Source organism: Loxodonta africana, unplaced genomic scaffold (genome assembly GCF_030014295.1).
Source record: "Loxodonta africana isolate mLoxAfr1 unplaced genomic scaffold, mLoxAfr1.hap2 scaffold_29, whole genome shotgun sequence".
NCBI classification, from domain to species: Eukaryota; Metazoa; Chordata; class Mammalia; order Proboscidea; family Elephantidae; genus Loxodonta; species Loxodonta africana.
This window is the reverse complement of record NW_026975011.1, coordinates 1437973-1448914: the sequence shown is the minus strand read 5'-3', so window position 1 is coordinate 1448914 and position 10942 is coordinate 1437973. Positions and strand designations below refer to the sequence as shown.

The window sequence follows — 10942 nt, the reverse complement described above, 5'->3', positions numbered from 1 at the left end:
GAATATTAACCATTTTCACCATCCAGGATGAAATACGTGATAAGTGATAACACTGGGAAAGTGCTTGATTTTGGTATAGCTGATGTATTAGAAAAGCTGTTAGTGCTTTTTTTTTTTCTCTCTCTCTCTTCATAATAACTCTCAGTCTATTTGCACTCTAAACTCAATTATAACTAACCATTTTCCAATATCTATGTTACTGTGTGGGTTAGTTCAGAGACAGTACTGACCCAACAGTTCACATGTCATAGCCCTGCCCTCCACCTTATACTTTATCAGGGACACTTTTGTCTCTTATTGATTTGATTTCTGAAGTGATCTCCAAATATGTTTCGAATCCTGGAGATGAAAAGAGATTTTACTAAAGATGTCCCTAAAACCTCAAATACACTTTGTTATACAATTTCTATGGCCATATTTTCAGCCTCATCCCACCACCCGTGAGGATCCACCATGAACTTCTTTCCACAAACAATGAATTATATGATGCTTATCTGCGTTTGGCTGTTTACATTGATAATGTGTCATCAATATATATTGCAAATATTTTCTAATAAGTCACATGTTCTTTCACCTTGTTTATATTTTAAATGAATACTTTTATTCATATGATGTGAATTTATGTTTTTTATTTACTTAATTTTTTCTAGAAGGTTATCCTATATCATAAAATGAAAAAATATTATTCTAAGTTTCCTTCTCCTTGTATTTTAACTTAATTTATCACATTTCATTTTTCAGTTGTCCTAAATTTTATGGGATTCCTATAGAATGAAGTATCTTCCAATCTTCTCTAATAGTCAGGTTATTTATCCTAGTGTCATTTATGAGTAGTCATTAATTTTCCCAATAAAATATGATTTTATTTTTGTTATCTATGAGATTCTGTATGGGAGAATAATTACTTTCTGCTGTTCAAAGGTGTTCCTTCTTGTTTCATGTTCCACTTGAAATTCAGTACCACAGGATCAAACTTATATTTGTCATCAACTTCAACTGCATCAAACATGTACAATGGGAAATTATTATTTTCCCTAAAATATTCAAAGTGTCATTTTAATAGCTTCATCAGATTTTGTAGTTCTATTCATAAAGTCTCCGTGTTTTCGTATAATGAACGCTTAAATTTTTATTCAGAAGTGCCACAATTCCTTTTGTTTGGTTTGCTGTTGTAGCAACTATTTCAGGAAAATATGAAAAGAGAAATTGATAGCCCAATTAGTTCAGAAACAGAAAGAGTCAGCCTATAAAATTATTACTTATCCCTCAACTACCAGAAAAACTATACTGAGTAGGCCAAGAAGCATACTCTGTCAGAGATTTGCATGGGAAATGTCACTCCTGAAACTTAAAAACCCTGCCACCTTCAAAGGATTTGTTATATACACTTTTTAGTGATGTAAGGCAGCCAATAGAAAGTAAATTAAAACCACCCAGAATATTTGAAATTACAGGCATCACTGGCATATACAGGTCCCAAATGATGTCCCGTTTATTTCCACAACCGCAGTGCATAAACACACCCCAGTGACTAAGTTAGTAAAACCATTTTGCTCAGTGGAATAGACCCCAAGCAGCAAGTTAACCTCAAAGAACACTAGTGAGGAAGTTACCCAGAGAGCCTACTTAAAGTGTCTAAGAGATTAAAGAAACGGGGTGGGGGGGAAGGAAGGGATGAATCTTTAACCAGGACATTCATATGAAAACAAGCATTTTAGAAGGAGGTAAAGTGAGCACCAATAAATAAATACTGTATTCATGGAGTTAAATGTACAGCTCATGGTGTGAAAAAGAAAAAAAACTGGTTATCTAGAAACAAGGTCAGAGACTATTACAGAAAATTTAATACAACACTTAAAGCCACATGAGTTGTTTTGTTTGTTTGTTTAAAGAATCTCCAAGATATGGAAGTTAGAAAGTAAAATTCCAGCATTTATCTATCAGTAGCGCCCAAGAGAAGAGGGAGGGGGGATACTGCCTATGAAGCAAGAACGACTTTCCTATGTAGAAATGAAATAACTTTGTATCTGGTCCCTCAGATGCTCACTGTTGTCTCACAGTCTGTCCTCAGGCACTGCACTGCTTAGAAGCATCCCCTGTCTTAACACGTTCCAATTAAACCAATGTCTTAGGTTGTTAAATTAGGCTCACTACTTCCCTTCCACTATGTGTGCTCAAGCACCACTGTTGTCTTCATTCTTCCTGGAATACAGTGCACAAATTGTTGCTTTTCTTAACCCTAAATAGATTATAGAGTATTATAATGCCATCACATGAAGCATGAAGGAACATTAGTCCAAATCAGCTCATTAAATTAGATTTTACTGGGGGGGGAGGTCTACTGACATCCTATGTTGTAACAGGAAATTATTATTTTATGCCATAAGCTTTTAATTTAAATGGTCAATCTGACTGAGAATAGGATTTTTTTTTTTTTTGGTTAGTTTTTGTGAGCTATGAAGAAATGCCTGGCAATCTACTTCCAAAAATTTGCCAGTGAAAACTCAAGGGATCACAACAGTTCAATCCATAACCCATCATGGGGATGGTGCAGGACCAGGCAGCCTTTTCTTCAGTTGTACATGGGGTCACCCTGAGTTGGAGGCCAACTCCATGGCAGGTAACATCAACAACAAAAGGCAAACAATTACACATACACACCACACACACACCCCGTTATAGTCATATTCTAATAAAAATGTAATTAACTGTATTCTTGTATAATCAAATAAGGTACAACAGAATATGTTTTTACTGAATTCTAAGTCAAATCAGAGCACATAGCTAGTATCTTGGACTCGATTGTGCAAGACAGCGGCCACAGCACACCTACAGCCAGTGAACACTTGAAATGTGGGTAGTACAAACTGAGATGTTCTGCAAAGTAAAATACACACCAGATGAAAGAATTAGTATGAAAAATATATAAAATGTCTTGTATATATGTATGCATTGCTTGCTAAAATGAAATTTTATTTATATTTGTTTAAATCAATAAATTAATAAAGGTTGACTTCACATCTTTTTTTTTTTAAACTAGCTACCAAAAACCTAAAAAAAAACACCCACTGTGGTCGAGTTGATTACGACTCCTAGCAACCCTATAGGATGGAGTAGAACTGCACCATAACATTACCAAGGCTGTAAGTCTTCGCAGAAGCAGACTGTCACATCTTTCTCCTGCATAGCAGATCGGCTGACCTTTAAGTTAGCAGCCCAGTGCTTTCACCACTGCGCCAGCCACCAGGGCTTCTATCTAGCAACTAGAAAATTTTAAATTACAAATCTGTTTTTGGTTATATGTCTATTGGTCAGTGCTGATCTTGTGTAAAAAATAATTATGAGAGTGTTCATTTCCTTAGAAGGCCACAGTTATTTTTCACGTATACATTTTTATAATATTGAAGAAAATAACATTAATTTCATTCAATAAGAAAAATTAATATTTCAATAAAAATATCACCTAGTATTACTCTATAACAAATAATTAGCAATATAATTAATTTCTTAAAAACAGATAATTATACAATGCAAGAAAAGATGAGAAAATTGAAGGAGTAGATAGCCACCGATGGAACAGTCAGAGATCTTGGCTGTGTCTTGGGAAAGAATATACTCTAGAGAAAGAACACAGTCCATTTTTGAGAACTCAGTTCAGACGGCTAAGGCAGACCAAGAAAGATGCCATCTATCCTATTTCAGCTTCATCAAAAGCAGAACAAGAGAGTGGATATAGTGACAGAAAGAAAAGGTAAGTAAATAGAGAAATTGAAGAAAAAAAGAGTTTCTCACTTCGTGAAACCTGGAGCATTTAGTACTGTTTATGAGGTAAGAGGAACACTTAGATGGTGCAAATTGTTAAGCGTTCCAGTGCTAACCAAAAGGTTGAAGGTTCAAGTTCACTGAGAGGCACCTGAGAAGAAAAGCCTGGTAACCTACTTCTGAAAAATTATCCTTTGAAAATCCTACAGAGCACACTTCTACTCTGACACACATGCGGCCAACTTGAGCCAGAATTGACTTGATGGTAACTGGTATTTATTGGCTGATTTTAATCATCATCCTATGGATTACGATTGATCTGTGGTTATAGCTGTTGCTGCTGTGTGCCTTGGAGTTGATTATAACTCATAGCTACCCGACCCAACATAGCAGAACTGTCCTAAGAGTTTTCTAGACTATAATCTTTACAGGATCAGATCGCCAGGTTTTTCTCTCCAGGAGCAGTTGGTGGTTTCAAACCTCTGACCTACCAGTTAGAAGCCAAGTGCTTAACCATTGCATCACGAGGGATCCTTATGATTGTAGCTACATAACTACTTTTATAACTTTTAAATGTATTTGTTTTGTATATAATAATTCCAGAAACTCAAATGGGTGAAATTATTATTTATTTTTAAATTCTAAAATAAGAAAAATTATGATGATAAGAAAAATGTGTAGATGAGATACCATCTCACCCAGCATTACTGGCACGAATCAAAAAAACATGAAACAACAAATGTTGAAGAAGCTGCTGGGAGATTGGAACTCTTATGCACTGCTGGTGGGAATGCAAAATGATACAACCATTTTGGAAGACATTATTGCTCTTCCTTAGGAAGCTAGAAATACCATTAAAAAAACATGAAATAGAAATACTACATGTTCCAGCAATCCCACTCCTAGGAATATAACCTAGAGAAATAAGAGTCATCACACGGACAAACATATGCACACCCATGTTCATTGCAGCATTGTTCACAATAGCAAAAAGATGGAAACAACCTAGATGCCCATTAACAAATGAATGGGTAAACAAATTGTGGTACATACACACAACAGAGTATTACACACTGATAAAGAACAACGATGAATCTGCAAAGCATCTCATAACATGGGTGAATTACGCTGAGTGAAATAAGTCAATCACAAAAAGACAAATATTGTATGAGACCACTACTGTAAAAACTCTTAAAAAGGTTTACGCACAAAAAGAAACAATCTTTGATGGTTACAAGGGAGAGGAAATGTGGAGATAGAAAAACACTAAATAGGCAATAGGTAAGTGCTAACTTTGGTGCAGGGTAAGACAGTACACAATACTAGGGAAGCCAGCACAACTTGTACAAGGCAAGGTCATGGTATCTCCATAGATACATTCAAACTTCCCAAGGGACCAAATTGCTGGGCTGAGAACCGCGGGGACCATGGTTTTAGCAAACATCTAGCTCAACTGGCATAACAGTCTATAAAGAAAATGCTCTACATTCTACTTTGGTGAGTAGTGTCAGGGGTTTTAAAAGCCTGTGAGTGGCCATGTAGGATACTCCACTGGTCACACCCCTTTGAGGGGCAAGGAAGAATGAAGAAGACTAAAGGTACAAGGGAAAGATTAGTCCAAATGACTAAAGGACCACAACTGTCACGGCCTCCACCAGAAAGGTCCAGTACAACGAGGTGGTGCCCGGCTACCACCACTGACTGCTCTGACAGGGATCATAATACAGCGCTCCAGACAGAGCTGGAGAAAAATGTAGAACAAAATTCTAACTCAAAAAAAAAAAAAAAAAGACCAGACTTGCTGGCCTGACAGAGGCTGGAGAAACCCTGAGAGTATGGCCCCTGTACATGCTATCAGCTCAGTAATGAAGTCACTCCTGAGGTTCACCATTCAGCCAAAGATTGGACAGGCCCATAAAACAAAATCAGAGCAAGGGGGTGCACCAGCCCAGGGCCAAGGACTAGAAGGCAAGAGGGGACAGGAAAGCTGGTAATACAGAACCTAAGTTTGAGGAGGGAGGGTGTTGACATGTCGTGGGGTGGTTAACCAATGTCATAAAACAATATGTGTACTCACTGTTTAATGAGAAGCTAGTTTGTTCTGTAAACCTTTATCTAAAGTACAATAAAAAAAGTTTAAAAAGAAAAATGTGTAGAATAGTAAGACAGCCAAAGGGTTCTCTTTACTCCTGTTTTCTATCACTATTATAAAGTTGTAAAATACAGTGACAGAAAATTAGACATAATACGTTAACTTTGAAGAAATAATGTATGATAATGTAAAGAGGCAGCATCTGACAATGGCAACACAGGAGATGAAACCACCAGAATAACCTCAAAGTCTGGGTTATTCACTGCATTGTGTGTTTCTAGATGCTCTACAACCTCCCAAGAAAAGAATATAAAAATCAGTGGGTCTGATTTCGATTACAGAATATACAGTCTATTGTAGCTGTGACAAGATAAATGGAAGATACAGTAATGGTAACATATCCATTTGCCTTTATTAAGTGTCCATGCCATGTATATACATATGTTGTTGTTAGGTGCCGTGGAGTCAGTTCTGACTCTATAGGACAGAATAGAACTGCCCCATAGGGTTTCCAAGGAACAGCTGGTGGATTTGAACTGCTCACCTTTGGTTAGCAGCAGAACTCTTAACCACTACGCCAACAGGGTTCCTATATATATCTGTATCTATTTTATAGTTACATGGCAGAGTTCCAAACACTTTAGTCTACAGTGGATGTTACACAAAAAACTGCTATTTATAGGTGTTTCACCTCTTTCTCCACTTCCTTTCAACTCACTCTTTCAAAACATTTGGCCCAAATTAAATGTCAAAGTGATAAAAGAAGTGTATATTTTAAATAAATATAATGCTGAAAAGTAAAGGAGAAAACATCACTAGAAATTGTGACAAGGCTGTTGAAGTCAATATGGAGGAGAATTTTTAAACTTGAAGATATTTAATGTGTTCCAAAGACATAGATGGCCAAAATACATTTGAAAAACTTCTTTTGACTTAAGAGAAAATGCATGCCAATATTTTAAAGATAGCAGAATACTTACATCTTTAGCAACATTTTACCACCCAGTAATTTGCCTAGGGCTGCCTTCATATCCCTATTCCTCAGGCTGTATATGACAGGATTCAGGCTGGGAGGTAACACAGAGTATAACACAGACATGAAAAGATTCAGTGATGATGCAGGTTTATAGTTGGTGCCTAAATATGTAACAATGCCTGAAAAGAGGAACAAGGTCATCACAGTGAGGTGGGGCATGCAGGTGGAGACAGTTTTGCACCTGCCCTGAGCAGATGGAATCCTTAAGACAGCTGAGAAAATGTGAACATAAGAGGCAATCATGAAAAGGAAGCATGAAAAGGCAAAGGAAAAGTTGGCAGTTATAAATGCATATTCTAGAATTTGCTCCCTGGGACAAGCAAGTGTAAGCAGTGAGGGAATGTCACAGAAGAACCGGTGCACTATGTTGGGCCCACAGAAATTGACAGAGAATGTACCTGCTACATGGATGGACCCATAGACAAATCCGCCATGATGCAGTCACCACCTGCACACAGGAGCCTCTATTCATAATGGTCTCATAGCGCAAAGGATGGCAGATGGCAGCATAGCAGTCGTAGGACATGACTACAAGGAGGGCATACTCTGTGCTCCCAAAAAAAAGAAAAAGAAAAATTTGTGAGGCACATCCTAGGAAGGAGATAGAATGACTCTTAGTCAGAGAGTTCAGGATGGACTTGGGGACTGTGACAGAGATGAAGCTTATATCAATCAAGGACAAATTCTTCAGAAAGAAATACATAGGGGCGTGGAGATGCAGATCAATGGTGGTGAGGGTGACAGTGAGGAGGTTCCCCGTCAATGCCATCAGGTAAGTGAGGAAGAAGAGGGCTGCATACAGTCTCTGTAGCATCCAGTCCTCAGGGAATCCCATGAGCAAGAATTCCATTATGATGGTTATGTTGTCTAGTTTCTCAGGCATGCTGATTCATGTCTGTGGAAATAAAGATACACTGATAACTAGTTCACTCAGATATGAACTCAGTAGCCCGAATCTTCTGGTTATATTAACAAGCAAAGGGTGGAGCAAACACCCTTAACATGGCTTGATTCTGTTTGGAGTGAAGCTTATCAGAAAAGTCTCAGGAAAATGGCATACAGTACAGCTCCACTTTCTTAATGGTAATGGAAGCAGGCAATGCACTGGGCTGCTACCCAAAAGGCTGGTGGTTTGAGTACATCAAAATCTGTCTCAGAAGAGACACAATAATTTACTTGCAATAAATTAGCTACTGAAAACCCTATGGAGAATAGTTCTACCCTGACACGGATGGAGTTGCCATGAATATGAATGGATTCGAGTGCAACTGTATTTTTTTTTCTTGTGATATTAGAGAGAGCAAACTGAAATATGATTGGCATTAAAGGCAGTTAAGAAAAAGGCAGAGGATGCAACAAAGTGCGTCTGTCCAGGAAGCAAGAAAAAGTTATATTGCCTCCCATGCCTTAGGAGATTACTATGCAGGTGTAGGGGTTTGAGCCGTGGTGGAGCAGTGGTTAAGTGCTCTGCTACTAAATGAAAGGTTGATGGTTCTAACCCACCAGCTGTTCCATGGGAGAAAGATGTGGTAGTCTGCTTCCGTTGGAAACTCTATAGGGCAGATATACTCTGTCTTACACCACTGCTATGAGTCAGAATTGACTAGACCGCAGCAGGTTTGGTTTTAGGCTTATGGGGGTTAGGATATATTCTACATGTAAAGCTATTAACACAGTCTTTCTCTTTTCTACTGACTGCTTCCAGGAGTCATTGATAAACGCTGCTCTTGACATGGAGAAAAATGAAATAAAATATACCCACTGCCATCGAGTCGATTCCACCTCGTAGTGACCCTATAGGACAGAGTAGAACTGCTCCATAGAGTTTCCAAGGAGTGCCTGGCGGATTCGAACTGCCGCCCTCTTGGTTAGCAACTGAGCTCTTAACCACTACGCCACCAGGGTTTCTGAAAATAAAATACAGTAGAATAAAAAGAAAAGCATGGGTTTGTGAACGGTGGTTAAAAATAATACAAAGAAGGTCCTAGGTGGAATGGGGATGATGTCTTTTCTAGTTGATGTCAAATAGAAGAGTTTTCAGTAAAGTTTAGGATGTCCACACTGTCACTTCTTTTTTTGTTTTTTAGAGAGTAACTGCTGCTGTGATGGAACGTCTCTTCTCTCCTTGTAAACTACAGCCTTGTAAACTATTGCCTGAGACAATACAACAGCTTTTTCAACATCCACTACTTCCTCATTCTCACATTTACAAATGCACCTTTTTTTTTTTTTTTTTAATTTTCTCCCTTACCCCTCCAGCTTTCATTTAAACAAAACACCTAGAAACAAATTGGGTAGTAATAGTCTTATCAATTAGCACAGGTTTCTTCTATGGATACAGATGACAATGTTAAAATTTCCTCTTCCTGAAGACTTCAGAAGAAAAGAGTTGCATAAATTTATTAAAATATAACAAATTTATCAATATTCACAGAGATTTCTCTTCCCTTTGGTTAGAACTGGCAGTCAGGCATGAAGTGGAAAGACCCCAACAGGCACAGTAGGAGTAGAATGGGGCACATTTCCCTCTTCCATCCCTCCACTGAATGTGTTCTTATACATGTGGAAGCAAAGGGCCATGCTGTGTCTGCCCTCAGTGAACACCTTCATTCTGGAACGGCGGGGTAGTCCACGACCAAGGCTGCTTAATTATCTCACTAGTCCTATGTGTCTTCTGAGTTTCATATGAGGTCACCATGGTATAATTGGGGTGAGGCTTAGGCTTTGAGGTCCATGAACATCAGGATTTAGGACCACACAGAAGGGTAATTCAAATGCCCCTAGGGGTTTTCTGTGATGAGAATATACAACAACTGTTCATTTTGTCTCTTTCTATTCATCAATGTGTTACAACACTAACTTTTTAGTAGAAAATAGGATAGCTGAATCCAAGTATTGAAATTTATATTCAGGAATACCTATTAGGTCCAAATGTTGTTTTGTTTTATTGTTGCTTAGTTTTGCTTTTTTTTTTTTTTTTGGTCAGTTTAACACTAGTATCTGTGAAAATATTATTCGCATAAAATAAAGCAATGTAGGAGAAAATTAATGTGAAACGTGCCTGGAGAGACTCATTCACAAATTTCTTCCCAGGAAGAACTAGAGTTGCACATTTGGGAATGTTTCCTTCAAAAATCTTCCTATTACTTGCCATACATACTTACAAAAATACATCTTTTGACATTCACCATGTGTGGTTTAGAGATTCAGTTTTCACACACAGCAATATTCTTCATGGCTTTGTGTTTTTATCTATTTTTTGCTGCAGTTGGGCGCTTTCAAGTTGATTCTGATTCAGTGACCCTGTGCAACAGAGTAAAACTGTACCAATAGCATTGTGTTGGCTGTAATCCTTACTTAAACAGGTGGCAGAGTCTTTCTTCTGCAGAGTGGCTGGGTGGATTTGAACCACCAACTTTTTGGTTAGCAGCCTAGCACTTAACCATTATGCCAGCAGTTTTCCTTATTATTTCATGGCATTGGTATTCAGTATTTGAAAATCCTGTCTTCTCTTTACAAGCAAACTTTTGGTTAACATAATTATAATTACATTCTCTGTGCACATGTTTATTTGGTTGTTTAGGTATTTCTTGCAGTTTAATTGATATAGCACACTTTGATAATTTATTGATAATTGATGGATTGTATATGTTTATTCTTCCCAAAACATTTGCAAAGGTATACTCTTACCAAGTCTTTAAATGTTTTCAATTAACTCATATCTATCACAACAAAAATTTTAATGTACATTTGGTATTTTCGAATTTCACTACTAAAAATGAAATCACATAATTATTCCAAATTGCATCCTCCAACTATAACAGGATTTAGGATATCATTTTTGGCTAACAGTATTTATAAATTATATATGTGAGTGTGTGTGTATATACACACATATATATTTCATTTTTTTATTGTTGTTGAGAGTATATACAGCAAACTATATACCAGTTCAACAATTTCTACATATACAATTCAGTGGGGTTGATGTCATTCTTCAATTTGTGTAATTATCTTACTTTCCTTCTCTGAATTTTTTCTCATCTCAGTAA

The 10942-nt window shown here is 37.4% G+C and overlaps 1 pseudogene; it reads right to left on the bottom strand.

Annotated features, from left to right (window-relative positions):
- Window positions 1-5543: 5543 nt before the first annotated feature.
- On the bottom strand, window positions 5544-9145 carry LOC135229401 (olfactory receptor 14A16-like; annotated as a pseudogene).
- Window positions 9146-10942: the final 1797 nt, after the last annotated feature.